The sequence below is a fragment of the Anastrepha ludens genome, chromosome 3 (genome assembly GCF_028408465.1).
Source record: "Anastrepha ludens isolate Willacy chromosome 3, idAnaLude1.1, whole genome shotgun sequence".
Lineage (NCBI taxonomy): Eukaryota > Metazoa > Arthropoda > Insecta > Diptera > Tephritidae > Anastrepha > Anastrepha ludens.
In genome coordinates, this window is record NC_071499.1 from 62,527,017 (window position 1) to 62,547,101 (window position 20,085).

Consider the following 20,085-nt stretch of genomic DNA (forward strand, 5'->3'; position numbering starts at 1 on the left):
TATTTTACGATTCGCGTTAAAGGTGCGAAGTAATAAATATGTTTACCAGATTTCTTGTCCCCAACAGGAAATAAAAAATATATCCATTTTTTCATATAAAATATATATATATATTCATTTTAAAACCATTTTAAGAAGAAAAATGCATCGTGAAATTTTTTTTAAATATATTTTTTTTATATAACATAAAGTTGTTTGTTTAGAACCATTTTATAATGAAAAATGTATAGTGTTGACGTCGTTAAAGAATATACGAGGGGTGCCTTTTATATTTCGGGATTAGAGAACAAAAACAAATTTTAATCATCGAAAATCACTTTATTGTTTTTCAAAATATTCTCCATGAAGATCTATACACCTTTGCATGCGTTTGAACCAATTGTCGGAGCACTTTTGCCACTCTGAATGAGGTACCTCCAAAACATGCATTCTGAATGCCGCAACCGCTTCTTCAGGTGTCGAAAAACGTTGACTTCTCAGTTTGTTTTTTACGTACGGGTACGGTAAAAGAAGTTATTCGGTGCCAAGTCAGAACTATACGGCGGATGACCCATTAATTCGATGTTTTGGGTGCTCAAAAATGCAGTTGTTTGAGCCGATGTGTGAGAGCTCGCATTGTCCTGGTGAAGAGTGATCCGTATTTGGCGATTGGTTTTCCTAATTTCTTGGAAGACAACTGGCAAACAAATGGTTGTGTACCACTCAGATTTTACTGTTCTGCGTTGTTCTAGTGGTACGGTTGCGACATGTCCAGTTTTTCCGAAAAAACAGGCGACCATTTGCTTGGAAGTGCTTCGTGCGCGAACAACTTTTGTTGGATTTGGCTCATCTTGAAACACCCATACAATCGACTGCTGTTTACTTTCGGGCTCATACGCGTAAATCCATGATTCATCACCTGTCACGATGTCATTTCCTTCGACCAAGCCTTTTTTTGAGCGATTGACAAATTGTGTGGGATCCAATGCGAACAAATTTTTTTGACAGTCAAATGTTTATGCAATATTGAATGTATGCTGGTCCCACTAATGCCTAAGATTGTCTCAATCTCACGGTAGGTCACATGACGATCTTGCAATATCAGTTCGCGCACAGCATCAATGGTTTTCGGAACAACAACTGATTTTGGACGACCTTCACGAAATTCGTCTTGGAGTGAACTACGACCACGATTGAATTCACCATACCATCGATAAACACTGGTCCTTGATGGGGCTTTATCGCCAAAAAATGAATTAAGTTCATGCATGCAATGTTGCTAAGTTAATCCACGTCGAAAGTTGTAAAAAAATCGCACGAAAATGTTCACGATTTAATTCCATTTATGGACCGAGATGAATCTTTTAAGTTACTGTACACAACACAAATAGCGCTAGTGTTTCAAAACGTTCTCAGCACGTAAAAGCCAAAAAATGTCAAACTTTGCGATACAGCTGTCAATTGCCAGATTACAACACCAGGGTTACCAAATCCCGACATATACAAGGCACCCCTCGTATTTGTATCAAAGGATAAAAATACCTATATACATGGTTAAGTTTCAAGGGCCGGTTTTGATTTTGAATAAAATACAATTTTTTTGGAAAATTATTGTCATTTCTCTTTATTATGATAATATTGGTATGGCTCCATTACGTATGAAAGAAAATATTGGCCAAATGGCCACCGCGGCCTCGGCGGCACACCTCCATCCGATGGTCCAAATTTTCGATGACGCTGAGGCATAATTGAGGTTCTATGCCGTTAATGTGACGAATTATCTCATCCTTTAGCTCTTGAATTGTTGCTGGCTTATTGACGTACACCTTTTCTGTCAAATAACCCCAAAGAAAGAAGTCCGACGGTGTCGTTGACGTTTAGGTGTGGGTCACCTTCAACATCGGCCCTTGAAATTTAACCACTCTTTATTTTCATGACTAAGTTTGCCAAAGCCTTTAGTATCAATTGTCTGGGAAAAAATAACTTATCACAAATAATTTCTGTTCAAGACCTGCATCGGCTTTGAATAACCCTACACATACCGTGGCAGTCACTGAAATCCGAACATTCAAAAGTCCACATAATTTTTATTCTATTTTTGCACGCCTATGCCGAAATTAATTTTAAGAATGGATGTTCAAGATGGCTCCAAATTTATCACCCTATCGGAAAATTTTTGGTTTTGGCGAAAATAATGATTTCCATCACTCAAAATATTTTTTCATTTAGTAAAAAAGTTAGTCATAACCAAAATTGGATGATTAATTTCGTGCCTCCTTGTTGTTGCTGTTTTTGTAGCTATTTTAATATTGTATAAAATTCCAAAAAATATAGAGGGCTTGGTGGAAATTCTGTAATAGTATTCAATTAGTGTAACCGTTAATTAGTCACCGTTCATAGTGCACAAATACTCACCCTTCTCCATTTCATCCTATCGGTTTTTTCTTCACTTATTTTTCCCTCTTGCAATGGTATCACAGAGGATGAACCAAACTTCTTTCGTTCAAGTGGGCCTACTCTCTGGGCAATCATTACAATCTAACCTAATCTAGAGTATTTTTGCTTCTTGGAAGTTGAAATTAGTTTGAGAAAAAATTACTAGATTAAAGATCTAAAGTAAAAATTTTAGCTTTATTTTTTATGGTTTGACATTTTTCCACCTTTTGATGACTCAAATAATGAGAAAAAACAGGTAAGTGAACTAAGTGGCACAAAAAAATATTTAAACATAAAAATTGTAGGCCTGCTAGATTTTCTCACAATTATGCAGATTTCAATGTCCGCCATTTTATATCAAAAACGATGGAGCTTTTTTCATTTTAATTTAGTTAAACACACATTTTTGCATGCAGCTAAAGTTTCATATCAGCTTCTCAGCATGTGAAGGCGGTACCACTTTTTAGATATGCAGAATATTTAGATATTCACTTTAATATCCTACTGATCTTATAAAGTAAATCGTAAGTAGTAAACTTTTTATTGCTGATTGGTTATTGTTTCATCTCATTCTGACGTCATAAGAAATTTTCGCATACCAATGCTAAATAAGATATAAACGCTTATAACATAAAAATATTGAAAACGATAAATTACATTTTGTACCTTAAAATATTCAGTCGACCATAAAGTTTTGAGTTATAGCCATGCGCACTATTTAGGGTTTTCGGGTTTAGTTAAACTCTAACAAACTAGTTTAGCTCGAAGTGGAACCAATTAAAAAGGCCATCAATTTAGTTTGGAAAATTACTTTTATTCAATTCAAAGTAAAAAGTGTGTGAAAATAATACAAAATTAAGAATCACTTTACTTTTGCACGATATTACCACCTTTTGCTTTGACTGTGGCTTTGAGACGGTCCAGAAATGAGTCGCAAGGTGCCCGAATGTTACTTGCAGTTATTTTGGTCCACTCGCGGATAATTGCTTTTTCAGCGCCAAAATAGCCTAAAGAGAATAGTCCAACGGAATCGCGTCTGGTGAATTTGAGAGCCATTGTGTGGGCGTTATGAACTTCGGAACGTTGGTTTTTAGCTATTCTTGGTTCATTTGAGCTTTGTGAAATGGTGCTTAGTCCTGTTGAGAGGTAAATGGTCAAAACAACCTCCAGAATACTTTCCCATTAATATTTCCCATTTACTTTGACGCTAGGCTCGATGCAAACGATTGGAGAACGCCCATCAGCGGTTACAGCGCCCCAAACCATTACTTGTGGCGGGTACTGCCTCCTCCAATCGATGACTCAAATTCAAATTCAGTCGGTTAAATAAATTCTACCGTTTTGGGAGTTCACGAATTGCTCAATTTGAAAACTTTTCTCGTCAGAAAACACAATGTTCGGAAATTAACCGCTTTCGGCTTCGGCCAAGCGAATCAACTCCTTCGCTCTCTCAAGTCTGACTTGTGTGTGAGTTCATGCGCTTTAGGATCTTGTAAGCAATACTCTGGACTCTAACAGACAGCTGATGACCGTTTGAGATAGGCCGGTTAGGCTAGGTTACGGTAGTAGCTACTCTTCAAGAGGCTATAGAAGGGCCACTTAGGCTTGGAAGACCATTATGATACCACGTGTTTGGACTCAAGTTTTTCCTCTAATTCTCAATGTGGTGAGACCATTTCGTCTCTAGGATAAACGATAAAATAGTGGGGCTTGCTGATTCAAAGTCTGCTAGAGAGCCAAAGAAGAGAGAGTTACGACAGCGATATCCCGTTCTGGGACAGTAGCAGATGAAGTAGTAAACGTTCTGCATTTCATTCTCGTTCTCGCAGCTGCGACAGAAGTCGTTTAAAAGAATCCCCATACAATTTTCATGTGATACCATTAGGCAGTGCCCAATGAAGGTACCAACCACCATAGTAATGCAAGGTCGATCGATACTGATTTATGTTTCCATTCACTCTAGGTCTGACCTCTCTAGTTATCTCAGAAGTGGGCTCCCTGGTCTATCTGCCTGCATTTTATAAATGCCTTTTAACCATGATGGATAGAATAATGAGATGGCGCCTATCGTGGTACTGTTACTTTGCGCTCAGCGAATTTGATAACGAGTTACGGGGTTTTAGCACCAGTATGGCCAGATTACCATTTTCGTAACTTGATTTAGTATTTTTTTTTGTTATTTAGTCTCGGAGTTTTAGTTACTTCTTCATGGCATTTTTCTAGCCCGTTCTAATTAAAAGTAATGTTTATAATTTTGTAAAATTTAAATTTTTTAAATATTAGTTCAATAATTCACTCCATTTTATTTAGCTTTACTTTTTTTAACATCTGGTAGCATTGCCCGCGATTGCAGTTATTGTTGGTGTTCTTCTGCTTTCAGCAGTCAAATCTCTCTCTCGCTAATGCAGTGTTGCCTAGCTTTGGATATAAAAACGCACTAAAATACCCATTTAAAGAAAATAAAACACCAAATTTTAATTGAATTACTTAACGCACTTTGTATGCGTGGCAAATTGCCTTTAAAATGTGAGTGTTTTTTCTTAATAAATGTGTTATGGATATGTACAATTTAATTTATGAGGTTTTTGTTAAAATAAATTTTTGTGTTAAGAGAACGACTGTTTTGCTATATTGAGGTTATGTGACTAGATAAAGTACTCTTTTTGTAAAAATGTCACTATGGTTTCTTCAGTATTTTCTGGTATTTTGTTGCTTATTTTTACTATGAATACGCCTCTTAATGCCCTATGTTCCACTAAGGATCGAGGACCGGAAGAAACGATTACAACTCTTTGATTTTAATTCGCATCCAGTTAATTCAAACGCCTTTTAAAATGTGTAAAAAGGTTTTCAATGTTGAGAAGAGTTGAGAGAGGGACATTTAACATTCTGGCATAACCTTAAAATGAGCAAAAAATTAAATTTTTACTTTCAAAATATCAAATTTTATAAGAATCAAAAAATTTGCATTAGCACTCAAATCTTCACAGAGTTACCTTTCCAACATTCTTTTGTTTATAAATCAGTTTTTTGTAACTTATAGTTTCGGTAGCTTTAAATTAAAAACAAAAAGAAACAAACACCAAGCTTCAAAATTTTCGCATTTTGGGTATAAAAAAGCATTAAATTTATTGTGAAGAGCAAATGGTTGGCAACGCTGCACAACTTGGCAAACGTGATGTCACGTGGGCGCAATCTTGTTTCTATCATTCTTGCATTTAACCAATTTTTTGAAAAATATGAGACATTTTTGAAGTGCTGCTTTACTCTGTACAAAATGTATCGAACCTAAAAAAATTCATCATTTGTTTCTAATAAATCTGGAGGGAGCGCCCTGGATAAACTTCCAAATATCTCTGTCATTTAAAAATATTCATTTTTTTAATGCTTCGGTAGTTCTTTATATTTCTAGCCCTGGGTCCTTCTAGTGCTGTCATATATAATATATTCATATATTTGTTTTTTATTGTAAAATGTACAAAAGCAAAATTTATTTCTTATGAATGAAGTTTCTGCTTTTTTGCGATGCAGACATAGTGAAAATATTAAATAATACACTCAAAAAAAAAAAAAACAAAAAAAAAAAATTATTGTTCACTTTTGTAATTTATCAAACATACACATAAAAGTGAAGCCAAGTATCTCTGTCATTTAAACATTTGCATATTTTGTAATGCTAGGGTGATTTCTTATATTTCTAGCCTTCGGAGCTTGTAGTGTTGCCAGGCGCAATCGGACGTTTCCAATGGAAAGTTTGATCTGTTTTTCCATAAACGCATTCAGAGCGTATTGATATGTGAGCCATATTTGTATTGTTTACAGTGACTATAAAAATTCATAACGGCAAAAAAAGAAATTAAACGATGAGAATTTTCGTTGGATTATTGTTTTCAATTCTTCAAATAAAAAAAAACAAAAATACATCAATGAACTAATATCATTATATGGCGAGCGAAAACCGTATTTTAGTACCCTAAAAAACGGTAATTTCCTTGTAATCGCTGTTCGTTCACCGACGAATTCTAGGAAGTTCAGCCAAACCCAGTTGTTGTGCTAGAAAATATCAATGCTGTGCGCCCAATAATTGGGCAATACGGTCATATCACGTACCGTGAGATTGAAGCACCTTTGGCATTAGTATGACGAGCCTTAATCAGATTTTGCTTGATCCCTTTGTGGTAAAAAGGTTTGTTCGCAATGGATGCGAAACAAATTTAAAAACGCGGTTGGTCCGCGACCGACCAAAGTGCTTCGAAAATTGGCTCAAACGACTGTAGAAGTGATCAATATACTAGAAAATTATGGATAATATTTTGAAAGACATAAAAAGCGTTTTCAACCACCAGGTTCAACTTCCTATTGTTAGGGCAGAACTGTAAATAGCTACCCTCGCACATGTTAAAAAACAATTATATATTTGTTACCGTCTAACTAAATAATAAACCCAAATTCTAAAGTTTCTCCTATTTATATTTCACTAAAAATATACGCTGGGTATAAGGATCGTCACCGCACAAATTTAGACGCTTCTTAACTTGTTTTATGTCAAATTGTTTAAGCGACTAATTATAATAAATTCTTTAATAAATATTTTTACTACAAATGGGAAATAAGAAAAAAGTTCCACTAATAAAATGGGTCGAATGCAAATTATTCTCTTCGTTGACATTTATTTGCTATTAGAAATAAATTATTTATGCGTCGAAAGTTCAACGGACTACAAACGTAAATATTTTTAAAATCATTATCACCAAAAATTAGAATGAATTATATCTATGATACATACTTATGCATGTATCAACCATTTAGTTGGGCAAGATGCTTTTTGCGGCTGTTGCGTCTTTTGCTATTGTGATTATGATTTGAAATTTATACAGCAGCATTTGTGTATAATCTGGTGGCATTTATTTCTAGGTTGGCCTTTCCAATGCCAGACGAAAGCTTTGTAAGCAATGATTCGTATAATAATTTCATTACACAAGAGCTGGCTTTTTATTCATACGTACACATCTAATATAACCGATTTGAGCGTGTTTATATGTGAGGATTCCATCTGTCGTCTAGTTGTGCACCCATACTGGGAAATCAAGTTCGATAAGTGGTCGCTTTATGCTACACCTGTGCTCATATATCACTCTTTTTATCAATGCTCGCGATTTTTTTCAAGCTAAATTTTTTTCGTTAGTCAAGTATAGTTCATTGAATAACAAAAAGCTTATACATCCAAGTTCCAAACTTAGTAAAAAATGCACACAAATTTACCGGAAAAATTGTCATTATGATTTTCAACTTTTTAATAATAATCTTTGCTTGCTTACGATGATGATACTTTTTTCCATATCAAAGACTTCCGAATATGCCCAAATTTTTTGATGATTGTAAAATGACTGTAAGTCCATAGAAAATGGTAAAAAATAACACAGCCCAGCAATTAAAGGGGGTATTACCATGAACGGCGTGCGAAAAAAGGAAAAGTTTGGGATTTTTTTTTTTATGTAAAAAAGACTTTAACTATTTTTTCTTTTTACATTAGATTGTTTGATATTTATTTTATAACTGTATAAAAATCAAATTAAAAATGGCAGAGATATGACTCCACAAAAAAAAAGGGTTGTCGCCGCACCTCAGCCATGATAACGGCCGTTCTATTCATCTGAAACAAAAAATAAAAAATCATTTTATTCAGGAAGGTTGTCGTCATTATATGAACAAGAATCTTTGAAAAATAATTACATGCAATGAAATGGCAGCCTCTTAAACATGAAAATCGTGATTTTACTATTTTTGTTTACTTTGGTGAACCATAAAAAAATGAAAATATTATTCGATTATAATAATCCTATTTCATATTATCGGGGCATTAATTACGAACAAAATGAGAGCTTACACGTCCAAATCGGTAAATTACATTTTGATTTATCATGGCTGAGGTGCGGCGACAACCCTTTTTTTATGGAGTCATACCTCCGCATTTTTAAATATTTTAATTTTATTTTTTATACAGTTATAAAATAAATATCAAACAATCTAATGTAAAGAGAAAAAATAGTTTAAATTTTTTTTCCATAAAAAAAATCCCGAACTTTTCCTTTTCTCGCACGCCGTTCATGGGAATACCTCCTTAACAAAAATCTTAATCAAGACAACAAAAGTCCAAAGGGTCAGAATTTTTTTACGGAGGCTTAAAGTTTTAAAATTTTGGGCGAAAGCGCAAATAGTTTATCGAAAATATTATGTATAAAACGACTTGAAATACCTAAATAAATTCTGTCCTTAATAGGAGTTGTCGACATTTTCTCAAAACAGGCTGAATGTGGATGATGACTCAGTTGGCATTTCGGGAGAGTTGCATTTTGGTTTATACAGGTAATACTACTTTATAATATTATTGAGAAGCCAATTCTGTTGTAAGTAGTCCTTGTCTGGTGGAATTCACTAAAGAGGACGACATCGGTGAAGAAGTTGGAGAGAGTTCAAAAGTCTGCTCAGTGAGCGCTTCGAACCACTCCTACTGTAGCGCCTAACGCAATGCTAAATGGGTTGCCCATTTGTGGAACAACATCAAGTCGCACACCCCAAATAGGAGGAGGAGCTCGGTCAAACACCCAGGCAAAACTGTCGCTCCACGTGCCGCAATCAGGTTGAAATTCTCTGGCTATAAGCTCACTTACGGACATTCAAGGGTCCTCACAACTTTGAGTTCATCTCTCTGGCGGCGATCAAACTACACCTTCGCTAGTTCAAGCAGGATATTCTCTCGGATTCCATCAAGGGAAGTATGGGCGGGTGCAACACTTGGAGACAGGGCCTGGTGAACCTCTTCACAGATAGCTCGAATTTTGATGTAAGGATTGGCGGTGAAATATTCTACGACTGATTAGCTGATCACTTGAGTAAGAACTATCACGGAAGTAAATGACTACTACGACAGCCAAGTAGCAACTAGAGCCTAAGGCTCGATGATGGTGCACTCGAAACTGGTCGGGAAATACCTACCTTCATTTTCGATCGCATCTGAATTCTTTGATATAAGGCTCATCTGGGTGCATGGTCATAGTGGGATTGTAGGAAACTGCAAGACCTGTGGTCTGCTCCTATAAAGGTGAGCTTGGCGTCAACTCAGCGGGCGCTGAGGAAGTACACACCATAGTAAGGTCGCGAAATATTTCTGGGCTCGAGTGGATCGGACCTATAATAATGTCAGCCTGGAAATTCAACGTAGAATCTCTCGCGAAGACAACATCCGATGAAGCGACGCTTGGAGTGTTTAAGAGAAAGATTCTGCGTAGATTTTTGAACCTTTGTACGTTGGCAGCGGCGAATATCGCAGGCGATGGAACGATGAGCTGTATGAGCTTTACGACGACATAGACATAGCGCAGTGAATAAAGATCCAGCGGTTACGCTGGTTGGGTCATGTCGTCCGAATGGATACAAACGCTCCGGCTCTAAAAGTATTTGATGCGATACCAGCTGGTGGTAGCAGAGGAAGAGGAAGGCCTCCTTTGCATTGGAAAGATCAGGTGGAAAAGGATTTGGCTTCACTTGGTGTGTCCAACTGGCGCCGGTTAGCACGAGAAAGAAACCTTTGGCGCGCTTTGTTAAACTCGACCAAAATCGCGTAAGCGGTTATCGCGCCAATTAAGAAGAAGAAGTGGATCGGATACGCTAGAGGGATCTACTGAGGTTAACAAAATCTCAGCTCTCGAAGTTCGAGGGTGCCCTTACAGTACATTGGGCGCGGGGTATGTATGCTGACAGACTCGACAATACTTCAAGTCCTCTTTGCGTCAGCCGTATGGAGGATGAAGTCGAATCCTTTCACAACCTTCCCCCTAGCTGTCCTCTTTTCCCGGGGCGAATATTATGACATTTTGACTCTCATTTCTTCGCTACTTAGATAACTTGACATGGAATCGCTTCTTTGCTGATACTTCACAAAAGCTTTCTTCTCATTTAGTTGACATTGGCAGGTATTGAATTGGAATATCTCGTGCCATATAATGGACTCCATTAATTCTATCATTTCACCTTGAAGACTAGTCATGCACGCGAAACTCCCCCTTGTACCCGCCACTGTTTGACACTCATTTCAGTTGGCGTAGTAAGTATACTTGATAGTTCTCGCTTTCTCTGTACGCAATACAACAATTATTCATTCAGTCATTGAAATTCCTTAGGGATACTAAGCATAAACAGCGTAAGTTACTAGAATCTTATCGATCAAAAATGCGTTTGCGGTTTTTATTGACTTCTTTGCATTGCGAATTTGTCTTCAGGCATAATAAAATAACCATAAAACTTGAGTAACCGCAAGAAGTTTGTCAGAGAAGAGTGAATGGCAGGCGGAAATACCAGCGCAAGACATTTCATACCGCAGGCATATGACAAAGTGATACGATTGCTATTTACCGTTAATTGTTCTAGGTAATTGTGGTCGATGCTGTATTGTAAAAATCTCTGGGATTATATGTATGTACGAAATGAAACAAGAATGAAATTCAGCACTTTCAATGTACTTTAATCCGCTGAAACAATTGTGATAAGACATATTCTGACATAAGCGAAATATTTGGGATTTGGATACATGTGTGAATGTATCTACCTATGTGTGCGTATAGGTATGTATGTGGCGTGATTGTGTTCAGGCTTGTAATTTTAAAGCTCGTACATTTGTACATTTGTACACTACTTGAATTCTGATGAATTTACTATAAATTTCGGTAATACATTTTATGACACCCAATCAGCATAAAAAACACTTAATCATATCACGTGCTCCATCGTACTTTTTAGAAACAATTCCACCCTTCAAAAGCTCGTGCCATCTTCACTCGTTTACTAATTTCTGAATTTCTTTTTAAGCAACGACATTGTGGCCCCTGCTTCAATGATAGGCATGACTTGAATTTGTCTCTTAAAAGCATAACAACTACACTGACTACATACGAATATATTCTATATATAATATATATTAGGGATGCCAATCCCGGGATCCACTCGAAAGTGTTCAGCAATTTCGAGATTCTTAATTTATTACGCAGCATATGAAATGTAGGCCGAAAAATCAACTGGAGCAACATCAACAACATCCACCACAAATTAGAGGACGCGGTCGGCCAAATACCCAAGAAGAGATGCACAGTTGCGGACAAAACTCTCCATACGACCCCTTTTTTCTTAATTTCTCCCTATCTAAAGCATTGCATTATATGATGCAATTTTGTTTTATGTTCAGTATTTACATTAAAAGTTATTCACGAAAAACCAAAAAAAAGCACTGACAAAAGTGTACATACGAACTTAGAATATAAGAATTATCTACGAAAACTGATTAAGTTTGTGGAAATTAATATTTTGTTGGGCCACCACCAGCATCGATGACTGCTTGCAAACGTCTGGGCATTGAAGCTGCTAAGTTTTCAAACTCCTCCACCGAGATATTCTGCCATTCCTCCAGCAACTGCTCTTTGAGGATTGGAGCACTAGTAATAGAGTGCTTCCGAATCTTGCGCTCCAAAATTTCCCAAACATGCTCAATAATGTTTAAGTCCGGGCTTTGTGGAGGTGACGATTTGGGTAGTATGCTTTGGGTCATTATATTGCTGGAAGATCCAGCTCGAGCCTAGGCCTAGTTTATCCACGCATGGCATCAGGTTTTGTTCCAAAATGATCTTGTGTTGGAAGCGATCCATATTTCTTTGAATGAAAACGAGGTTTCTAACTCCTGTGACTGCAACTGCTCCCCAAATCATGACACTGCCACCACCATGCTTTACAGTCAGAATCAGATTCCTAGGATCCATGGCAGTGTTTGGTTTTCTCCAAACTTTGGCTTTGCCGTCGCACCCAAATATGTTGTATTTGGACTCATCAGTGAATAAAACTAGTTTTCAAAATTCTATTCCTTTATTATGGTGCCTTTTTGCAAACTCCAGACGAAGCTTTCGGTTTTTCTCGCTTATAAGGGGCTTCTTGCGAGGAGTTCTGCAGTTGTAATCTTCATTATTAAGGGCTCTGCTTATTGTACGTGGGTGGACAACAATTTGAGACCTCTCGGCTACCTCCTGGGCCAAATCAGTAGCATGTATTTTCGGATTCTGATTCACTGCTTTGCGAATAAAGGATACATCTCTCCGGTTGAGCTTCTTGGGCCGGCCACTACGCGGCTTACGCGAGAGAATTGGATGTTTCAAAGTTTTTAGAAATAGTTATACCGTAGACTTGCTTAAATGAAGTAAATCAGCTATTTCACCAAAGGATTTTTTATTACTTCTGTACTCAACAACTAATTTTCTCAAATCAGTAGAGATTTATTTGCGTAGCGACATTATTCCGATCGTACACTTTTTCAAAAGACAAAATGCCATAAATTTTAAGAAGAATGCAAAGTAGAACCACAAAATAAAACAAACTGTACTTTACGGTTAAGTTTTCGCAGAAAAGAAGAGTAAAATAAGTGTCTTAATATAACGTATGTACACTTTTGTCAGTGCTTTTTTTTGATTTGTCGTGAATTTTAAAGTATTAAAGTAAATACTGAAAATAATTTTTTTTTACATTTGTTATATAATTAGACTTAAAACAAAACTGCATCATTATATTTATTTTAAATGCCTTAGATCGGGAGAAATTAAGAAAAAAGGGGTCGTACGGAGAGCGACAATCATGTTTGACACTTCTGAACTAAGTGCATAATGGTAAAGATAAATATTTCATTCACTCAAAATGATTTTTTGATTTTATTTAGTAAAAACCTTATTCAAACACCAAATTGGATGATTAACTTAGTAGTAGCAGGCTGAATAGTATTTTATTACTTGTAAAGTGAAATGGAAAAGTGAACTAATAGAATCTCCATGGTAGACCGCATTTGTATCCTTCTCTCAGTTAACTCGCATTGGGCAGGTGCTTTTGCAGGCTTTGCTTTCAGCTCTTCGTTTATTATGTTATTGTATCAATTTGTGGTATCCGCCTTCTAGATAAAGATCTTATCCGGCGCACGATAAGCTTGCTTGATCAGATGGTTTCTAAATTCCTTACAGGTAAAGTAAATATTCATATCTGTGCGCTTCTGCCACATGTTAATTTGCTTTTTAAGTACATATGTACATATGTTTGTAAAAATACATTAGAGCAGGTCGAAAGAAAAAGATGAAAAACCACCTCCTCTTTGAAAGCTGATATTAAGGCAATCAATATAATGAAATTTTCGATTGTATTTTTTAACCTTTTTTGGAAGATAGGTTTAAGGAAAGCTTTAATTACGATTAATAAGGTATCATTGGAAAAGTATATTTGTACACTTATCATTTCTCCGAAAATTAACCCATTCAGTTCAAGTTTTTTTCTTCGTATATTATTATTTTGATTGCATTGATGAATTCTGTAAAATTTTTAGTCAAATCTTGGGAGCTTAATCGCAATTATCTGAATTAATTTTTGGGGGAAAATATGTAAAAACTAATTATATTTGTAAAAAACCTTTTTTTGGAAGTATTTTCAATCGGAACAGATGGTAATCCGAAGGTGGAATATCTGGGGATTACGTCAGGTGGGGCAAGATTTCATAATTCAGTGCTTCTAAATATTTCTGGACCGTGTGGCCTGGCGTTGTCATGCAGCAAATTCAGTTTGTCATGCCTACCGCCCAATTCTGGCCTCGTTTCTATGAGAGCTCGATTCAAAAGCATTAGCTGCAGTAGGTAACGATCGCCAGTGATGGTTTCAGATGGTTTAAGCAGTTCATAATAGATGACACCCTTTTGATCCCACCAGATGCACAACATAACTTTTAAAGCATGAATAGTTGTTTTTGCTGTGGATGAACCTGGTTCACCTGGCAGGTTCCAACATTTTCGACGCTTAGGGTTATCATATTAGATTAATTTTTCTTTGCCAGTGACGATGCGGTGCCAAAAACCTTTTCCTTTCTGCCGTTCAAGGAGCATCTCACATGTTACCAAACGTCTATCGATATCCCTCTTCTTCAATTGAATACCTCAGTTACCTGCTTTCTGGACCATTCCTATTGCGTGCAAACGTTTACCGACGGTTGATCTGTCAACATCCCACTCTTTAGACATATCATCAAGAGTTCGACATGCGTCTTCATCCAATAATTATTGTAGTAGACGATCTTCGAACTTTTTCGGTGCCCCTTCGCGATCTTTATCACTCAAGTCCAATTTGCCATTTTGGAAGCGTCGAAACTACTCTTTACCAGCTTTATTTGATGGAACGCAATTACCGTAAATATTTTTTAATATACGACACGTTTCCGCTGCATTTGAAGCTCTAATAATGAAGCATGACTTCCCGCAAATGCTGTTTTTTCGGGACGAACGTAGACATTTTTGATGTCAGATAAAATATGATCTTTACGCTTCAAACGAATGTCAACTACTGCGATTGTCACTTCACATATACACCTTCAAATCGCCAGTATATTACTAGAGCGAACACAAAAATAGTATCAGCAGCGACACCTCTTTTACGAGAGCGGATACTTATTCCCATACACACTATATATAAAGGGTGATCAGATTGGAAGCACTTTTTCCAATAGGTTGTGTTTGGACAGTTTACGCGTGACTACTGTCAAATTAAATACTTTTTTAGTATTCATTGACCTTTCGTCATGGAAAGACCTTCGCCTCCCCAACGTTTACACATCGTACAATTGCATTACGGGAACCGACGCTCTGTGAAAAGTATTCATCGCGCGCTCATGTGAACTATGGTTGGGATGAGGCCCATTTTTGGCTTAATGGCTACGTTAATAAGTAAAATTGCTATATTTCATCATCAACCCGACGCCATTCAAGAACAGCCATTACACCTATTGAAAACTACCGTTTGGTATGGCTTATAGAATGGTAGAATTTCTTCGCAGACGAGAATGGCGCCAATGTAACTGTGAATGCCGAACGCTATCGTGCCATGATACACGAATTTTTGAAGCCCGTAATCTCCACAACATTTGGTTCTATCAAGACTTGCTACTTGCCATAAAGCCCGAGAAACAATGCAGTTAATGTTTTTGTAAGCAATGTATCCCTTATCTCTTGGCAACCAAGATCGTGTGATATTACGAGTATGTAAAGCCTAAATGCTTTGTGGATAAACCAGCTTCGATTAAGGTATTGGAAGCCAACATTACTAAAGTTACTCACGAGAGACCGACCGAAGTCTTCGATCGAGTCATTCAAGATTGATGTTTACGGATGGCCGAATTACGACGCAGTTGTGGCCAACATTTAAAAGGGATTGTTTGAAAACTAAATGTAATGAATTGTTCTAGATAAAAATAATAAAAAATGCCCAAACAATTTGAATTTTCGTTGTTTCGTTTCAATTTAAAATCCGATACCTCAAAATTTACCACCCCTTACATACGTTTATACATATATATTTATTATGTATATATGTATATTTGTTTTAATTTCTTTTTTTCCGCGACTCTAATAGTGCGTGGTTAAAAAAAAAATGTATTGGGTCCGACCCGACCTAATGTGCATACTCTCCTACATTTTTAAATAAAGTAAAAAAAAAGAATTCCACAATATCTGTAAGTGGTTCACTTACTGGCATTACACTCATATTTCTAGTTGATTAATTATTTTTCGGAATGCACGCGACTATGTGTAAAATGCACGAGTTATGCGTTTGCGCTGTTGATGCTGCATTCTCGCTTCATGCCCGATAGCATTCACTGAATCACACAACTGACAAACCAGACAACCGGTCAGGTTATCCAGATAGCCGAAGAGCGGGGCTTAACACACACATCGCCCAGGCATGGAGCCCTACACGACGCTGCAATTTATTGCAACAATTGTGGCAAGTTGTCGCCGCCTGATACTTGGAGAGGCTTGTTGCATGAATGCGCTACACCAGCAAGCAGTGAACGAGAGGCGTCAGTGGTTTGCGACATACGGCAGTGCTCGATGCACTAAATTAAATGTATTGCCATTGCTACGCAATACCAGCCCCCTTTTGCTACTTCCACATTATCGGCTCTTCCTTATTGCTGTGGCGGCACAGCGCGACTTACATACGCCTCGTACTAGTACGAGTACATTTGCACCTTTGCGTAGTCTTGTTCACATCAGCTTGTCAAACCTTCTACTTTCGATAGCTGCTTCATTTGATGTTGCTGTTGCTGTTGTATTTTATATAGTTCAAGTTTAACGGAGGACGAAGGCCTGTCCGATTTAAATGCCAGCGTCGTAATATTCAAGATTTGCAATAATTTTAATGCAGAGTTTATCGAGTTTCGCCTCCGCCTTTAGTGACTGCTGTTGTGTGGCTTCTTATGATGTGGCTCTTTTTGTTTTGTGTGACCTGCAGTTAAGCCGGCGGTGGAACATTTATAATTACAAGGACATTCAAGGCGTTAAGTCAACAACGAATGTAATGGCAATAAAAACAACAACAATAGCAAATGCATATCGAGCAGACGACGGCTGGAAGTCTACGAAACGCTTATCAACTGAATGACGACCGCGACGCAGTTTATGAACTGAAAATAATGGTGCGATTTATTTTTATTTCGGTTGTGACTTATTTTGTATAAAATGAAACCCAAAATAATGCAAGACGGCATTGTATATTTTGCATTTCTTGCAAAATTTTGCGTTTTTGCGATTTTGCGTGCTTGATTAAATTTTCATTTACAGCATTACAGCATTTGGCTGTTGGCTGTTGGCTGGCCCATGGCGATCTCGATTATGTCAAGCGCCTTGGCTACGACGTACTGTGCCGCGTGGCGCAATACAGCCGACGCAATGCAATTAATTGCAAAATTTCTCATTCTGTTGGTGGCAGCTAAATATGTATGTATGTATAAGTACATTGCGTTTAATAACTATAGCACAGGCACATTTTTTCACAATTTATTTGATTCTTATTTAATTCTAATAATTTCTTTATGCGAATAGAATTCATTCCTACAAAAACAAGCTTTAAACTTAGTGAAAACTACAAAAAAAAAAGGTTTAATAAATTTCCTTTAAAATGTCAAACGGTTTTTTCATAAATTAAAAAAAAAAAAAATCGAGTATGTAGTTTTAGAGCCCATTGAATTTTGAATTTTTTTTTTACTGGCACGAAAGCTCGACAGCTCTTTTGTATGGGAAGGATCCAATGTTAAGTGATCCAGCATTTGGGATATGGACTTAAATATGTTTTAAATGTTCTTTTTCTAAACTTGCGTAAAGTAAACTGCAAAAAAAAAAAATTATAGTTTTGACAATAATTCAATGTCGTAAATTTTGGTGTGAAGGTTTTTAATATAAAATTACTTCGGTTCGTTCTAACTTTTTTATGACATTTTTTTAGCTTTTACAATCAAAGAGACTTTAAAAAAACAAAAAAAAACTTGTAAAAATTCACTCAATTCATTTGAGAAAAAACCCTCTTCCTAAGATTTTTGTAAAAATTTTAATTTTCCTTTTCAAAATTTTTGGGAAGTAAGATTTTTTTATTTTTATGTATGTCATAAATAGTTGAGACTATACTCAGTAATCCCTAATAGTTTTATAGTGAGATTCCAGATTAGATCAGCGTTTCGTAATGTGCCAAACTTTCTAAAAGTTTAGCCAGAGGATCTGGAATTTAACGTAGATATGAGAAAGGTCAGCAATACTACTCGTTACACCTGGAAGTTGATACACATACTTTTAAAAAAGAGGAAACCTGGGTATAACACTCAGCAGCATAGCGGACTCTCTAATCTGCGTAAGCGATAGAATTCGAGCTGCCAACAGAAGTTACTTTCCACATCCTGAACTGCTCAAAAGCAAACTGCTCTCATGGTCGTGCACATTGCAAATCTATATGACCCTAATAAGACCAATAGCAACTTATGGCGGCGAAGTTTGGGATCTGGCCCCCAACATTAAGAACTACCTTCTACGCTTTGAGTTCTAGATACCGAAGAAAATATTTGGCTCCGTAAAAGAAGCTAATGGGACTTATAGAATAAGATATAAAGGGTGTTTTTTTAGAGGTTAGGTTTTCAAGATGAAATAAAACGTATATAATTTAATGTCATGGCCAAGAATTTAGCTTTATTATAAAGATAAGGGTTTGCCATTATGTTTTAAAAATGATTTCGGGCAAGTGGCCGCCGCGGCTGGCTCGAATAAATTCCAGCCGAGAGGCCCAATTTTCGACCACTTTTTGCAGCAATTGGGGCCGTATGTCAGCAATAACGCGCCGAATATTCTCTTCCAAGACGTCAATCGTCTCGGGCTTATCTGCGTAGACAAGCGACTTCACATAGCCCCACAAGAAATAGTCCAGCGGTGTTATATCGCACGATCTTGGAGGCCACGCCACAGGTCCACGGCGCGAGATAATGCGCTCACCAAAAGTTTCCTTCAAGAAATCGATTGTTGCGTTGGCTGTATGGCATGTAGCGCCGTCTTGTTGGAACCAAAGGTCGTCCACATCAACATCGTCCAAGTCATTAAAAGAAGAAAAAGTCATTAATCATGGCTCTATAGTGCTCTCCATTGACTGTAACATTATGGCCGGCTTCATTTTTAAAGAAATATGGACCAATGATTCCCTCTGCCCATAGAGCACACCAAACAGTGACTTTTTGAGGATGTAACGGAGTCTCAGCAATGGCTTGTGGATTATGTTCACTCCAAATGCGACAATTTTGCTTATTGACATACCCATTCAACCAAAAGTGATCTTCATCGCTGAACAAAATTTTCTTGTGAAAATCGGGATCGGTGGCCATCTCGTTTTGGGCCCATTCACCGAACGTGCGACGCGCTTGATGGTCGTTCGGCTTCAATTCTTGCACGAGTTGGATTTTGTAAGCCCTCAAACCAAGATCCTTCCGCAAAATCTTCCACAAAGTGGATGGGCACATCTCCAATTGCTGCGCGCGATGGCGAATGGACTCATTCGGGTCTTCTTCGATACTTTGCTCCACAGCAGCAATAGCGTCTTCGGTGCGCACTGTACGACGTCTCTGAGGATTCGTATTATCCATTAGAGCAAACGTGGTGCGAAACCGATCCATGGTTAATCGAATTAGTGACTCTGATGGACGATTATGTCGACCGAATATTGGACGCAGCGCGCGATGCGTCGCACGAACCGAACCATTATTTTCGTAATAAATTTGCACGATTTGCAAACGTTGTTCAGGTGTAAGTCTATTCATTATGAAATGGCAAACCAAACTGAGCATAAATCAAGTGACAGCTGTCAAAAAGACCATCTACGAAAAAAGTAGTGCCAACTTGAAAACCTAACCTCTAAAAAAACACCCTTTACGAGTAATAGCGAAATCAAATAATTAATAACGGGCCAGAACATTGTGCGCTTTGCTAAAGTACAGAGGTTGACATGGTTTGATGATCTATTCAAATTGGACGACAACAGGACAACGAAAAAGACCTTCTACTCTTATGTGATGCGCAGTAGAAAACGCGGAAGACCCTCAAGACGATGGTTTGATGATATCCAAGAAGACCTACGATGCATAGAAAGGGCGGTGGAATGCATCGAGATGTATGAAAAGATATTGTAAAGAAAGCACTGCCTCACCCTGAGCTGTAATTGCCATTGATGAATGAATGAGTCGGAACCCGCTAACGTCTTGACTTATATTCAAATACGTACAGCAAACCAGTGAATACTACC

The 20,085-nt window shown here is 37.3% G+C and overlaps 1 protein-coding gene across 3 annotated transcripts in view; it reads right to left on the minus strand.

Moving 5' to 3' along the window:
- Positions 1-20,085, minus strand: part of LOC128858086 (uncharacterized) — a 69,472-nt gene that overhangs the window by 27,580 nt on the left and 21,807 nt on the right. The gene's annotated exons all lie outside the window — the stretch shown is intronic.